Source organism: Elephas maximus, chromosome 24 (assembly GCF_024166365.1).
Source record: "Elephas maximus indicus isolate mEleMax1 chromosome 24, mEleMax1 primary haplotype, whole genome shotgun sequence".
NCBI classification, from domain to species: Eukaryota; Metazoa; Chordata; class Mammalia; order Proboscidea; family Elephantidae; genus Elephas; species Elephas maximus.
The window spans coordinates 36,701,335-36,717,767 of record NC_064842.1 but is presented as its reverse complement, the minus strand read 5'-3'; the positions used below and the strand labels follow the sequence as shown (position 1 = coordinate 36,717,767).

The 16,433-nt window shown below is 41.1% G+C and overlaps 1 protein-coding gene across 4 annotated transcripts in view; it reads right to left on the bottom strand.

The window, feature by feature from the left end:
* RABGAP1L (RAB GTPase activating protein 1 like) overlaps window positions 1-16,180 on the bottom strand; it is a 739,959-nt gene extending 723,779 nt beyond the window's left edge. For 2 of the 4 annotated variants that reach the window (XM_049868622.1, XM_049868624.1), the window contains exon 1: window positions 15,996-16,180. The gene's annotated coding sequence lies outside the window, so the exon portion shown is untranslated. Of the gene's footprint in view, window positions 1-5,143; window positions 5,458-15,995 lie in introns of those variants that run through there. The other 2 variants (XM_049868625.1, XM_049868623.1) reach the window with 2 other exon arrangements.
* Between the last annotated feature and the right edge of the window lie 253 nt (window positions 16,181-16,433).

Here is a 16,433-nt window from a genome sequence, read left to right as displayed (position 1 = left end):
TATATCTGAGATTCCTGTGCTGACATGCTTCCAGACCAAGGAAAGAATGATGACAAGGACCTTCCTCCAGAGCCAACAGGGAGAGAAAGCCTTCCCCTGGAGCTGGTGCCCTGAATTCAGACTTCTAGCCTACTGGACTCTTTGTTAAAGCCATCCACTTGTGGTATTTCTGTTATAGCAGCACTTAGATGACCAAGATACCAGGAAATATTATTACTTTCATTTTACAGATCTATAAGCCCAAAAGAAAAGTTAGTCACTTGAGGTCACACAGCCACTAAGTGGTAAACAGTGGTCTGTCAGATTCAAAAGGAGCCCTGGTGGTGCAGTGGTTAACCACTCAGCTATTAATCAAAAGGTCAGCGATTTGAACCCACCAGCCATTCCACAGGAGAAAGATGTATTCTACTCTGTCCTGTAGGGTCGCTATGAGTCAGAATCAACTTGACGGCAACAGGTTATCACAGTGAAAGTTCCTTCCTCCCCCCAAAATGTAATCCTCAATCATCCCATCATAAAAAGGTTATGATGATGGCAATAAGAGGCATAGCCACCAACACAAGTGAACAAAGTCAGAAAGTAGTAAGTCCAGGAAGAGAAACGTTAAATTTTTTTCCACCTACTTTAAACCCTTCCTAACAATACAGCTGAGTTCATTTCACTTATGTTATCTTCAAGATACACCCACTGCCATCGTAACAATTACAAGATTGACAAGGGCTGGAGAAAGCTTTCCAGGTTGGTCATCTAATTTGGACACGAAAAAATTTGCCATCTAGCCCAAAGACTGTATTATATACTAGTTATTCATTTTAAGAGATGTCAACTTAATAAGGTTAATGAAATACATATCCAATTCATTTCTAACATAAATTGGGTACTCACTTAAATGTTTACTGAAACTCTTACCAAGTGCCAGGCAACATAGGAAGGGAGGGAGGGAAAAGAAAAGGAAAGAGAGGAAGAACATTTATGAGAACTGTATGCCAGCCTCCTCTACTTTCACTAACTTATTCAAGATACATGTGCAGTATTATTTTACAGATAAGGAAACGGAAGTAGTAAGAGGTTCAAAGACGTGCCAAGGACTATCTAGAGCCAAGATTCAGGTAGATCAACTTCAGAGATCTAAACAAAAGAGTTTTTGCTCTCAAAAAGCCTAATGCAGAACAGACAAATCTCAATACAACATGATTACTGTCACAACAAGGAGGGAAATAGGATGCTCTGAAAGCACTTATGAGAGACTTCTAAAAGTCTACTGTCTCAGGGAAGACTTCGAAGAGATGACACTGTGCTACAAGACATCCTGAAGAGAAAGATGACCTGGTTCATGTTCTCCAAAAATGCTTGGTACAAAATGGTCAAGAACCCTAACTCTGTATCTTATATAAGCAAATGACTTCTCACAATCATTATATACCAAATACCGTACTAAATTATATCTAGTATTCTATAAAATCTGTATGTCAAATAAGAAAAAATAAATCTGAAGTTACTCAAAACCCTTCAGAAATGAATAATTCTGGATAAACAATTTGATAACTGAACTAAGTTTACCACGTTTATCACCCTTCTTCGTATAAAAAATCTTTCTAAGATAAATATTTTTCTGTGTTTATAAATGTACTACACAGAACATATAATTTAACCTTATCTTGGTAAAAGACAGCATTATTATTATTATTATTATTATTATTATTATTATTATTATTATTATTATTATTAATACTTTCATTATTATTCCGTGATATTACAAATAGAGTTGATATCCTTAAGACTGATTAAGGTGTGCAAGGATGTTCTGCTAATACTATTATGGTTTATATATATATATGTATATACATATATACACAGATATATGGAGCCCTGGTGGCAGTCTGAATCCACCAGTCACTGCTTGGAAACCCCATGGGGCGGTTCTACCCTGTTCTATAGGGTCACTATGAGTCGGAATCGACTCAATGGCAACAGATCTTTTTATATATAGAGTTTCCTATATAAAAAAAAACCCAAATATATATGTAGTTTTTCCTATTTTTGTATTGCTAATATGCTTCTAAATTATTCCTCTTTCTAATCTGCTACAACCTTAGAAACCACAAGCATCTTACATAATATGAAAATAAATAAGCTACCAGTGACAGTCCAAAGAGCTTTATTTATAAGGAATTCCTTGTGAAAATGACATATATTGGAGGGCTTTTGCAATGTTTCAGGGAGATGAGGAGTTTCCACTAGGTCTAGAGGGGTAAAAAGTTACTATTTCAAATTCTCGTTCCTCTGTCTAAAATGCTACCCCGGGGGTAACATTTTTTCATTTCTAACTGCTTCTCAATCTTTAAAACTCAACTCAAATATTCTAGGCAGTCTTACCCAACATCCCCAGACTAGGTTACATGCCCCTCTGAATCTTTAATACAGGACTCATTCTGCTGCTGATTGCATTCTTGCTATTCTCCACTGTATTTATCTGTCTCCCCAACACAACTGTCAGCTCCTGAACAACACAGTCTGTCTCTTTGCTTCTCTAGCACAGAACCTATATTCTACCTTATAAATGCTTTCTGAATAAAACAATGTCAGGGAGTGAAATCAACTGTATGAAGAGCCGTAACGTTGTAACACTCCGTATGTTAAAAATAACTTTCATACCCATGAAGATATTAACTTTTTTCTGAAAATACACTCAGGAAATCTAAATTTAAGGGAAAGTCATAAGAAAAATATTAAATACAAGCATGTGACAACACTTTATTTATCTCTTTCATTCACCCATCCTCCAAAAAAATCTTTTCACGCTGGGGGAAAAAAAGCAAAAACACTTTACTGTATTTTCTTTCCCTGACAACTATTTACTTTTGTCCAATGTAAGTGCAAAATTTTGACGTTTAAAGAATGTTGATCGTTGATAGTCTAAGCTAAAATAAATTTGGGTGTATCTATTTTAAGAATAGGAACCCGGATGGCAAAGTGGTTAAGCATTCGGCTGCTAAGCCAAAGGTCCGCGGTTTGAACTTGCCAGCCTCTCCTCAGGAGAAAGATGTGGCAGTCTGCTTCCGTCAAGATTTACCACCTTGGAAACTCTACGGGACAGTTCAGCTCTGTCCTATAGGGTCACTATGGCTTGGAATCAACTGGATGGTAATAGATATTTTGAAAATACTAGAATAAATGTCACCCATGATGTTAATTATGTATGCTCCTTATTACAGACAGAATTCAGGCTACTGGAGATCATCCGATCACTTTTTATTCACTATACCCCTACTTTCCGCCTGCCTTTGCCTTCTACTCACTGATCCTCTGGAACCACAAAAAAAATATCTTTTTTACTTTGCAGATAACCAAACCAGTTGTCATTCAGTCGATCCCGACTCATAGAGGCCCTATAGGACAGCGTAGAACTGCCCCACAAAGTTTCCAAGGAGCACCTGGTGGATTCCAACTGCCAACCTCTTGGTTAGCAGCTATAGCTCTTAACCACTATGCAACCAGGGTTTCCCTGCAGATAACAGCCTTTCAAATATTCATTTGTTCAACTTACCTTGTGGCATTGCTGCTTGCGAAATAATGTATGTGCTTATCTATTTCAAAGATTTCTTTGGTTTCTCAAAAAATAACCAATAAAATAAAAATACCAACGACATTTATAAGACACAGGTGTTCTTTTACATACTTTGCCGTTTTTGATTGTCCTACCAACCCTATGAAATAATCAAGGCAAGTAACATCAACTCCATTTAAAAAACAGACTAGTAGTTAAGAGACGCCAACAGGGCAGATTTAGGAATAAGACAGGTCTGCCTCTTTACGAGCTGTGTAACCTTGAGCAAGTTACTGAACCTCTCTAATCTTGTTTCTTCATCTGCAAACTGGGAATGATATTCCAGTAGTTCCTACCTCACACGGTTAGCACAAAGATTGACTAGATCATGCACAATACCTTATGCTATAACTGACCCATGTAAACACTCAATAAATGTTAGCTCATCATTATTACACAAAAAAGAAAACTGTAGCCAAATCACTGAATCGCATAACAGCACTGGATCAAGAATTTAGATCCTGTGCTCTACCTACATTGTCTTCTGTGAAACAAACAAAAAAAATGCTTTTAGTTATTTGCATCCTAATGACTATTTTTTTTCCTTCAACCAACAAAAACTCCTAAAAGTTATTCTTATCACCCTCTTCCAAATGAAGTTCTCAAAAAGTACAAAAGTAACTAACAGCCACTCTTTTGAAAAGTATGTTCTCAGTGAAAAGTAATAAAATTCCACTCTGATTAGCATGGAAATCCTGGTGGCACAGTGGTTAAGTGTTACAGCTGCTAACCAAAAGGTCAGCAGTTCGAATCCACCAGGTGCTCCTTGGAAACTCTGTGGGGCAGTTCTACTCTGTCATACACAGTCACTATGAGCTGGAATCGCCTGGATGGCAGTGGGTTTTTCTGATTAGAACACTAACAAAAGAAATTTATATTCCAAATGAAAAGTATCACAGTAACTGCTAAACTGGTTTCTCTGACCTACTATGATTATCTTTAAAAAACTTTATCTGATATCTTCAAATGGTACTGCTAGCTATTTTATTGTCAACCAACTGCAACAGGTGAAACCCGTTTCATCTTACTATTCAAACTATCGACAATGCTGACAAGAAATATAAAATGTATGTCAGAATACCAAAAAAAAAGTAGATACCTAATCTCCTTAGCGAAAAATCGAGCTGTATAACTTAAGCAGAAGAAATTTGTTGGTTCATTAATATTGGTAAGTAGGAGGTCCTAGGATTTGAATAATTACAATATTTCATTTAAATTTTCCATTAACTCTACAAGGAAGATTAGGCTACTGTTAGTTTCTAGAATATTGAGAACAAATAGGATGGAGGAAAGAAGATATCATCTGAATTACCATCCAGTACAACTTGATAGGCAGTAATACAGCTTTGCACAGACAGTCTTAGACAAGGCAAATCAAAATATCAGAACAAATATGTCCCTTGACAGCAGAGCAAATATGAGACAAAGATTTAAAGTGAAACAATACAGTCAATGAGAGAAGAACTTTGGTGAAATATAATAATAAATGAAAGGGGTCTGGTGGCAAATAGCTGCTAAAATAACTAAATTACTTACTCTCAAACGACCGAAGAACCTTCAAGAACTGACTTTTCACTGAAGGAGTCCCTGGGTGGTGCAGCCATTAATTCACTCAGCTGCTAACAAAAACGTTGGCGGTTAGGCCTGGCAATCTACTTTCAAAAAATTAGCCATGGAAAACCCTATGGAGTACAGTTCTACTTGGACACATGGGGTCACCATGAGTCAGAATCGACTTGAAAACAACACAGAAGTATAGTCTACTCAGTTATACCAAGATAAATTAACTGCGGAGAAATAAGCTATTCAAAGAAAATCCCTAATGACCACTGTAATAACCACCTGTATTTATATAATGCTCTTAGCAAAGGACCTCAAAATGACAAATTCAACATCTTCCTGTATAGAATAAACACTCTATATGGTTTATCAGAAACTAATGTTACATGTCTCTTAAACCTTTAAAACTGAAAACCACAGTTTTGTATTTTTTCTAAAAATACTATTAATTTGCATCCCCTGTAGTGGAAGTCTTATTTACAGTCCTGTAATTTTGCTTACTGCTGATAATGAGAGTAGAATATGGGTGTATGTGTGGGTGGGAGGTGCCGGGAAGGTTAGAGAAATTCTTCATTGGTGCATAAATTAATTCTTCACTTGACTTTTAAAGTGTATTCCTTTCAGGGAGTATGCTGTCACATAGGGATAGTAACTAACTAGGGTCACATAACAATATGTGTATAAATTTTTGTATGAGAAACTAACTTGGGCTGTAAATTTTCACCTAAAGCACAGTAAAAAATAAATAAAGTGTCCTCCTTTCCTGGAAATTTGACACAAAAAGCCCCTTTGGGCTTGCCTTACTTTCGTATTTGTGAATATTTCAAATGATAGTCTTCAAAGAATCACATGGCTGTCTTGTTTTAAGTCATTTACCTAGTGGGCTGTATTTTCACTACAAAGTTCCACAACTAATGTCTTTTGGGGAGATGTATCTTTTTTATATATATATAATTTTTATTGTGCTTTAAGTGAAACTTTACAAATCAACTCAGTCTCTCTCACAAAAACCCATATACACCTTGCTACACACTCCCAATTACTCTCTGCCTAATGAGACAGCCCGCTCTCTCCCTCCACTCTCTTTTTGTGTCCATTTCACCAGCTTCTAACCCCCTCCACCCTCTCATATCCCCTCCAGGCAGGAGATGCCAACACAGTCTCAAGTGTCCATCTGATCCAAGAACCTCACTCCTCACCAGCATCCCTCTCCAACCCATGGACCAGTCCAATCCATGTCTGAAGAGTTGGCTTCGGGAATGGTTCCTGTCCTGGGCCAACAGAAGGTCTGGGGGCCATGACCACAGGGGTCCTTCTAGTCTCAGTGAGACCATTAAGTCTGGTCTTATGAGAATTTGGGTGGGGAGATGTTATCTTTAAAAAATGTTTGCATTGTTTAATCTAAGGACACCAGCATCACACTTTGTACCACAAAAAAAAAAAAAAAAAAAGGTGGTAGAAAACTTGGAACGGTTCTATTAACCTCAATTTGTAAAACTTGACATGTTCCAAAAAAGCAAAGAGGGGAAGAGGGAGTGGCACAAAACCTGTGCTGATATGATTAGCTACTCCATCCAACTGATCTGAGACATCTGAGGCATGCTGCATCTGAATTCTTATCATGCTATTTGGGGCATGTTACCGCTAACTGATTGTTTTTAAACCACGCAGTGCTCCCTTGTTCTGTGTGAACAACTGCCTCTTGGTCTATGTACAGGTTTCCCATGAGCACAATTAAACGCTCTGGAATTCCCATTCTTCACAGCGTTATCCATAATTTGTTTTTATCCACACAGTCGAATGCCTTTGCATAGTCAATAAAACACACATAAACGTCTTCCTGGTATTCTCCACTTTCAGTAAAGATCTGACATCAGCGATGACATCCCTCGTTCTACATCTTCTCATTCCAGCTTGAATTTCTGGCAGTCCCCTGTCGAGGTACTGTTGCAACCATTTTTGAATGATCTTCAGCAAAATTGTACTCGCGTGAAATATTAATGATATTGTTAAGTAATTTCCACATTCTGTTGAATCACCTTTCTTTGGAATGGGCATGAATATGGATCTCTCCCACTCGGCTGGCCAGGTAGCTATCTCCCAAATTTCTTGGCATAGACGTGTGAGCGCTTTCAGAGTTGGCATCCATTCCTTGAAATGTCTCAATCGGTGTTCTGTCAACTCCTAGAGCTTTGTTTTATGCCAATGCCTTCACTGCAGCTTGGGCTTTTTCCTGCAACACCATCGGTTCTTAATCATATGCTACCTCCTGTAATGGCTGAATGTCAACCAATTTTTTTGGTACAGTGACTCTGTGTATTCCTTCCATCTTCTTTTGATGCTTCCTGCATCGTCCAATATTTTACCCATTGAATCCTCCAATATTGCAACTTGAGAAATGAATTTTTTCTTCAGTTCTTTCAGCTTGAGAAATGCTAAGTGTGTTCTTCCCTTCTGGTTTAAAATCAGGAAAGGTGTGCATCAGGGTTGTATCCTTTCATCATACTTATTCAACCTGTATGCTGAGCAAATAATCCAAGAAGCTGCACTCTATGAAGAAGAACATGGCGTCAGGACTAGAGGAAGACTCATTAACAACCAGTGATATGCAGACGATGCAACCTTCTTGCTGAAAGTGAAGCCCTTACTGATGAAGATCAAAGACTACAGCCTTCAGTATGGATTATGCCTTAACATAAAGAAAACAAAAATTCTCACAACTGGACCAATAAGCAACATCACGATAAATGGAAAAAATACTTAAGTTGTCAAGAACTTCATTTCACTTGGATCCACAATCAACACCCACGGAAGAAGCAGTCAAGAAATCAAACCATGTATTGCACTGGACAAATATGCTGCAAAAGACCTCTTTCAAGTGTTAAAAAGCAAAGATGTCACCTTAAGGACTAAGGTGTGCCTGACACAAGTCATGGTATTTTCAATCGCCTCATATGTATGTGAAAGCTGGACAATGAATAAGGAACACCAAAGAAGAATTGATGTATTTGAATTATGGTGTTGGATAGGAATTCTGAATGTACCATGAACTGCCAGAACGAACAAATCTGTCTTCGAAGAAGTACAGCCAGGATGTTCCTTAGAAGGAAGGATGGTAAGACTTCATCCCACATACTTTGGACATGTAATCAGTAGGGGCCAGTCCTGGGAGAAGGACGTCATGCTTTGCAAAATAGAGGGTCAGCAAAAGAGGAAGACCCTCAATGAGATGGATTGACACAGTGGCTGTAACAACAGGCTCAAACAAAGCAACAATTGTGAGGATGGCACAGGACCCGGCAGTGACTCACTGTATTGTACATAAAAAAAAAAAAATAGGGTCGCTGTAAGTCAGAATTGACTCAACGGCACCTAACAACAACAACTGCTAACTGAAAGGTTGGCAATTCAAGTCCATCCAGATGCCTTGTAAGAAAGGCCTGGTGATCTACTTCTGAAAAAAAAAATCAGCCATTGAAAATCTTATGGAGTACAGCTCTACTCTAGCACACACAGAGTGGCCATGAGTCAAAATCAACTCAATCACAACTGGTTTGGGGGTAGTGGTGGTTCAGTGGTAGAATTCTCACCTTCTGTAAGGAGAGCTGGGTTTGATTCTCGGCCAATACACCTCAGCATAACCACCACCCATCTGTCAGTGGAGGCTTGCATGTTGCTATGATGTTAAACAAGTTTCAGCAGAGCTTCCAGACTAACACAAAATAGGAAAAAAAAACCTGGTGATCTACTTCTGAAAAATCAGCCAGTAAAAACCCTATAGATCACAACTGGTCTGATGCCACCATGCACAGGGTCACCATGAGTCAGGGGCCAACTCAACAACAGATAACAAAAACAACCATCTTACAGAACAGCCCATATGAAACTGCTAAAACTTTATAAAGTGACAGGACAACACAGTCTATACATCAGGAGCTTAAATAAATTGGGGTAAACAGTATGACAACGCCACATTTCCTATTGATTTTGGAACCATCTTTGTCAATCATCCAGAAGTAGCCCAGCTTTTTACCAGCTAAGCAGTTATTTATGACAGCAACTTCATTACCAAGATTACCAAAATTTTCCACACACTTCAGTGACATGCTATTAAATAGTCTTTGTATGCACTGTTACCGGGGCAACACTAAGAGGGCTTTTACCTTTATAGAACATGTGGGTCAAAGAGAAGTAAACCTTCTGCAAATTCACTGTGCATGATTTCAATTAGAAGCAGTAAGTGTGAAATCAGCTGCAAACAGAAAACCTTGAGTAACTGCCACTAGTGCTTCGATATGATTAACAGACACAACCTACTGTCATCTTTCTTCATTTCTAGCCACCCAATGCCCCATCCAGAACTCGAAAACATCCTCAGTCATAAAACTAAAAAAACCAAACCCGGTGCCATTGAGTCAATTCTGATACAGGCTGTCAAACACATAAATGCTGATACTCAAGGAAGTTCTTTGAGCAAAGAATCTATCAAACAGCTACTGGTCTCTTCTAGTCCGGAGCAAAGGAGAGTGAAAAAAACTAAAGGCTCAAGGGATCAATTGGTCCAAAGGGCTAATGGACTACATGAACCACAGCCTACATGACCCTGGGAACAGAAGAACTAGGTGGTGCCCAACTACCGCTACTGACCGCTCTGACTGGGATTACAACAGAGAGTCCTGGACAGGGCAAAAGAAAAATGTAGAACAAAAGATCAAATTCACAAAAAAGACCAGACTTACTGGTCTGACAGAGACTAGAGGAACCCCCAAGTCTATGGTCCCCAGACACCCTGCTAACTCAGAACTGAAGCCACTCCTAAAGTCCACCTTTCAGCCAAAACTTAAAAAAAAAAGAAAATATAAAACAAACAATAACACGTGAGGAACATTCTTCTTAGATCAATCAAGTATACAAGACCAAATGGGCAACACCTGCCCAAAAACAAAGACTAGAAGGCAGGAAGGACAGGAAAACTGGACGAATGGACAGAGAGAACCCAGAGTAGAAAGGGGCAGAATGCTGACACAATGTGGGGATTGCAATGAATGTCATCAAACAATTTACATACACATTTTTGGATGAGGAACTAATTTTGCTCTGTAAACTTTCACCTAAAGCACAATTTAAATTATAAAAAAAAAATCAATCCCTCGCACCTCAATTTGGTATGAAATAACCAGCCTTGCTGCCCTAAATTATCAAAGCCAGCTACCTCAGCTGGGGATCTGTACAAACTGCCTTTCTGCCTGAACCAAACCTGCCTCTGAAAAATTAAGATCCAGTCATTTAGAAATCACATTTTAGAAGGCCCTTTGAAAAGGCTTTCAAAACTGCTTCCTGCTCTGCTGCAGCTAATTTGATGCTGTCACTCAGCAAAGCAAAAAAAAAAAAAAAAAACCACTGGTACCTCCCTACGAAGAAAATATTTTCCCTTTTCAAAAGTTTTAGGATTGGTAAATTCAAGGTTATTTCCCAACACTAATAATTTTCTCCTTCAACTTTTACTCTAAAGATACTTAAGTGCTCTCTGGATCATATTTTACTCAGGAGCACAGCAAATAAAGCTCATTTAATGTTAAGAAGTACTAGATGATTCCAGAGACAAAAATGAAAGATAAACTGAGAAACAGAAAGGAAAGCTGGCATTCAAGGCTCTTAACCATCTGGTGCTAATTGACCTTTATTGCTTAGCTCTTTCACTGAGTTTTCCCTATCCATGACTTTATACCTTTGATCACCACCCCAGCCTCTCTCCTAGAAAGGCCTTTCTCTCCATTCTATTTACCCTATTTCCACACATCCAAATATTACCCATTCCTGCAAGTATAATTCAAATGTCAGATTTTCTTATCCTTACACCAAAAGTAATCTCTCACTCTTCTCTAAACTCTCATAGCATCTATCTTTATCACTTTACCACCCATTACTTTCTGCCTTGCATTATCTTTGTTTCCATATTAAATCCCTCACATAGGCATAGTCCTCCAGGTCAAAGTTCGTGCCTTATTCATCTCTATTCAAACTCCTTAACAAAATGTCTTATATATATTAAGCACTCACGTTCAGCTAAATGAATGGCCTCGGTTAGGAAAAGAAAGAAGTCCACCAGAAATAACACTAGATTAGGAGTCTGCAGACCTGGCTTTGCTGATAACCTTGAACTTGAGGCTTCTAGTGTGTTCACCTTCAAAGTGATGGGGCTGGGCTAAATCAGTTGTTCAAACTATAGATTATTATCCATTTAGCAGGTTGTAAAATCAGTTTGGGGTCAAAATCCAGCAATATTCTTTTTAATGAAATGAAACAGAACATAAAATACCAAAATGTGTTATAGCCAGTGGTGTGCTGTAAATGTTATCAACTGGCTATCCAGACAGGGGGGAAAAAAACACAGATATCCCTCGTGTAAATACTCCCACTATAGCCAATCTCAAGCTACCAATCTGATATCACCGAATGTGGAGCTGGGTGGAAAGATGTGCACAACTGCTCTTGCAAGCCAGTATGAGCAAGCTCTAGCACGGCACTGAAAAGAGACGTATTGTTTTGTCAAACTTTTCTTTCAACTTCAAGTGGGTGTATATGTGTGTATACTAGGTCAGGGTGTAAAATTTCTCACTGTGGGTCACAGTCAAAAAAGTTTGATAAATGCTCTGCTAAACAAGGTTCTAAAAACAAAACAAACCCACTGCCGTCAAGTCGATTCCTACTCAAGCGACCCTACAGGACAGAGTAGAACTGCCCCATAGGGTTTCCAAGGAGAGCCTGGGGGATTTGAACTGCCAGCCTTTTAGTTAGCAGCCACAGCTCCCAGGTCTAGTCACTCCCATATGTACTATGCAATTCAATAAATCTTACTCTTGAGTATATATGTAGTCTCTTCTCTACCACAATTCATATTTCTCTTCAGACTCTAAAATGAGATTATTGATATTGTCAGAAGGCAAATTACAAGGAGTGGAGGTTCTCAGCCTTTGTTCAGCCTCACACACACGTGAGAGACACAAAAGACACTCCTACTAGTAGCAACGGCTCACTAGCAAAGGACTGGGGTAAAATAGGAGGAAATGCATAGTATGAAAAAAAAAAAAAAAATCCAAGTAGTTGTTTGTGTCCATGTCCTCCACCCCACTGAGAATCTGGGATACAGAGAAAACCAGGGCCATAAAAAAGTGAATTTTCCATACCTAATTTTTCCAGGCAAAAATCCCCAGCATAAACTTACGTCCACACAATGAGGCCTCCATTACTGAGAATTCCCAACTAGAATTAAGCTTTTGCCATGGACTACAGTACTTATTGACTTTAGAACAGACAGGGAAAAAATGGCATAGCAAACAGTTGTTAGACTTGATATTCTAGGAAAATCAGGCTTTTACTGAGAAAAAAGACTTATTTTCCTACTTCTTATTTAAACTTACTAAACTGTGTGAGCAGGGGATAAGTTTTTTAAATATATTTTTGGCTGTACTATGTCTATCACAACAACACAGCCTGTAACCAGATTTTTCTGTGTGTTTATAAAGAATTATGCTTTCTATTTTTAAGGCTATTTAGAAAACAAGAAGATTCAGAATTTCAAATACACTAATAATCTAGCCCAAATATCTCTAACTCCAAATCAACTGAATGTATGCCTAGGAGTTTCCCAGGAAAATCCCCAAAATTTATACCAGAAAACACCAAAAGATGACAAAAAGGAGTCAGCATGAGCACAACTTGCTATACTCAAACAATTATAAATGAAATATAGAAATATGAAATGAAATATGGAAAGTAAATGAGTTGAGATACAAGTTCTGCTTAATTCCATTAACTCTTCCTTATTAGGGTCTACTGTTGTTTACACGGAGGAACCCTAGAGGCACAGCGGTCAAGCACTAATCTGCTAACTGAAAGGTCGGCAGTTCAAACCCACCAGCCACTCTGCAGGAGGAAGATGTGGCAATCCATGGGAGAAAGATGTGGCAGTCTGCTTCCATAAAGATTACAGCCTTGGAAACCCTATGGGGAAGTTCTACTCTGTTCTATAGGGTCACTTTGAGTCAGAACTGACTTAACAGCAATGGGTGGTTGTTCACACACTTACACTAAATTTCAAATACCACCATGAAGTGAAAATTATTCCCCACTCTGAAGAACTCTGAAGAGTCAAGTCAAGCAATGTCTTTTCCCACACTCTCCACATAAAAACTCTCCTTAAAAATTGAGTATGTTTCATTAGAACTGAGTCTCAAGACTGTACTATCTCTGCCTCCATTGTTTGTGGTGCTAAATGCTCATATGACTATCTCCAGAAGAACCCCCTGAGCTGTCTTTGAAGTACCAGCAGCTGGAACAGCCTTGTGCGGAATAGCCTTAGACCCCATAGCTGACCCATTTATAACAAGGCAAGAGTTGTTCACATGCAGCAATTCATTAAAACTTGTGTGACATAAGCAAACAAGCCCTGTGCCTGGGAATCCTATAGGATACAGTATCTACTTCATTCTCCAAATACCCTCTATCCAGCCGTAATCATCCCCACATTCCTTCAACAAGACAATGGTAGCCTGGAATGCAGTCCCGGTTCTGCACACTCAACACAAGAAATGTTCGCTACTTGGAGCCTACTCTCTTCAAAGTCAATCTCTAGAAGCCTGGCTATCTTCCACACATGGCACAGCAGAGTTCCTTCTTCTGACTACTCCAAGAGACTGGATAAAAGGACTTTCACCTTTAGGACTATATTATCTCAGAGTTTATATATATATACCTTAATTAATTTCAAATTTGGGTTTAGGCAAAGAAAAAATTTTACGTACAAGTTTTTAGAAGTCACAAATTTAGAATCGGTGAGGTGATAAACATGAACACTCCTGTTTGCATGCCTAAGAAAATTCTACCATGCAAGTAAAAAAAAAAATCATAACTACTGCAGTGAAAATGATCTAAATTATGAAACAATTATCAAAGGAACAAAAATTCTCAGGACATCACAACTGTTAATATATGGGAATTCCTATCAAATAACTTCGGTCAAAAAAAAAAAAAAAAAACCCAAACCCATTGCTGTCAAGTCGATTCTGACTCATAGCGACCCTAGTCACTCTTTTGTTTATGTTGATTGGCACGCTGGTTTTATGTCCCAATAGTCCCAACAGCTTTCTAGCGTACAATGTAGGCTATGTAAGTATGCTCACATATAACCACTGCCCTACTACACCTGCTACTCCCTCATGGCTTATTAATACATAATATCAAAGCACATCTTGAACTAATTTAGTGTAGACACCAGTCTAACTCAGTCTTAGCTCAAATCCCCAAGTAGGTGAGCACTTAGTACAAATTAATGATAACATACACATTAAACTCATCCTGTCTTTCTCCTTTGCAATCTCACTGTCAATTTCACATGGAACTCTCTCCTGAGATGATGAATCATGCCAGTTTTCTGAGGTGGAATCAACTCGAGGCAATGGGATGGATGGAGGGATGGAGGGGTGGGTGGATGGGAGGGAGGGAGGGAGGGAGAGAAGGAGGGAAGGAGGGAAGGGTTCGTGGAAACACATTTTCCATGGGCAAAATTCACTTCCAATTTGACCACAAGCAAACTTCATGTCCATATATTCTGATAACTGCTGCATATGCTACAGAAGTGGAGCAGAAGTCAAATATAAACACTATTTTAAGAAAGGTCACAAGGTTTCCATAAAATTGTTTTCAGAAACGGAACAAGCAACAACTTATCCCTGCCATCTGTGAGAAAATGTACACGTATTAAAAATCCCTAAACTTTCCAGTACCAAAAACACAGGCCCTGAAATCCGTTTCCAAAGTCTGCACTGAAATTTGTCAGGCAAGCAAAAGTTCTCCTTACCATTAGTGTAATGAGGTTGGCGTTTCTCCTCACTTGCATGAAACCCTCAATTCTGCAAGTTAACCACCTAATTTTGGTACATTTTCTAAGATAACCCTATCTGAGAGGTCCACACAGGCACCTGGACAAACTGCTCTAAGAGCAGACACGAGCCCTGTCCGTCCAGCCCCCGTGTACCCGGCCATCTCCAGCTGGCCGGTGGCCCCTTTCCACATGCTGACGCACTGCCCGGCGCTGCACCGCTGGCGACCAGTGCAAAGTACTAGCCCAGTCTCAGAAACTTTGACTCAGTTATCAGGACACCGAACACCCACAACCTGGGCGCGGTAAGGGGGTGTTTGTCATGGCCCAGGCCGTCAACTTTGAAGCGGGGCATTCTTTGCAGGTAGAGATCTGCCCAGGACGCAGCCCATCCCAGACTGCAAAACCACAAGCATCAACAGCAGAAGCGGAGCAAAGTGCTCGGCGGGGGAAGGGGAAGCGCGAGGGCGAGACACGGTCACGAACAGAAGACCGTGGGTGGGCACAAACATACCCTAACCACACGACCCCCGGACGCAGGGCTGCTGGGACGGCGGACCCGGCAGCAGCCACAGCGCAGCAGCGGGAGGCAGCAGCCAAGGCGACGGCAATGTCAGGAGGGCACAGCTGGAGGCGCGGGCCGCCGAAGCCACCGCGCCGCCCTCGGTGAGGGGCGCCGACCCCTCCCGCCCGCCTGCCGTCTAGGGTGCTCCGCTCGTGGGCCGCGAGGAGCTGCCGCGGGGGAGAACCTCGGCGTCCGGGAGGCGGCCGACAGCCCTGAAGCCGCCCTGTGCCCTCCTCCCCGCGGTCCTCCCGCATCCCAGTCCCGGGCCGGGCCCCCATCCCGACTCTCCCACGGCTCGGCCCCGCCGCCAACACCCCCGGCCCGGCCGCGGCTCTGGGCCGCCGAGCCGCCCTCGGGTCCCGAGGAGGCCGCCCTCGCCTCACCTCCTCACGTCTCCGCGAGCAAAGCCGGAACAACAACTCCGCCAGGCACCCGCGTCCCATCCGCCGCCCCGCGCTCTGCGGCCGGGCGGGTCCCGTTCACTCCGCCGCCGCCTGAGCCCCGAGAGGGCGGAGGGAGCTGAGAGGGGAGTGGAGGGGGATGGCCCGGCAGGAAGAGGCGAGGGAGGGGGCGGGCAGAGGAGGAGGAGGAGGAGGCGCGTCGGGAGCGAGCCCGTCCGGGCCCATCGGCGCGACGTGCGCGCTCCCGGGCGCGCCGGCAACTTCCTCGCCCCCCTAAGCGGCGGCGCGCACGCGCGTATACGTTCCTTCTGGCCACGCTTGGGCCGGGGACGGAGGTGTGAGGATGTTACCTGGCTAGCCTGCTCTCCCTGACAGACCAGGGTTGTTAGAGGAGGCACGAGGGAAGGGACAAGAGGCTCT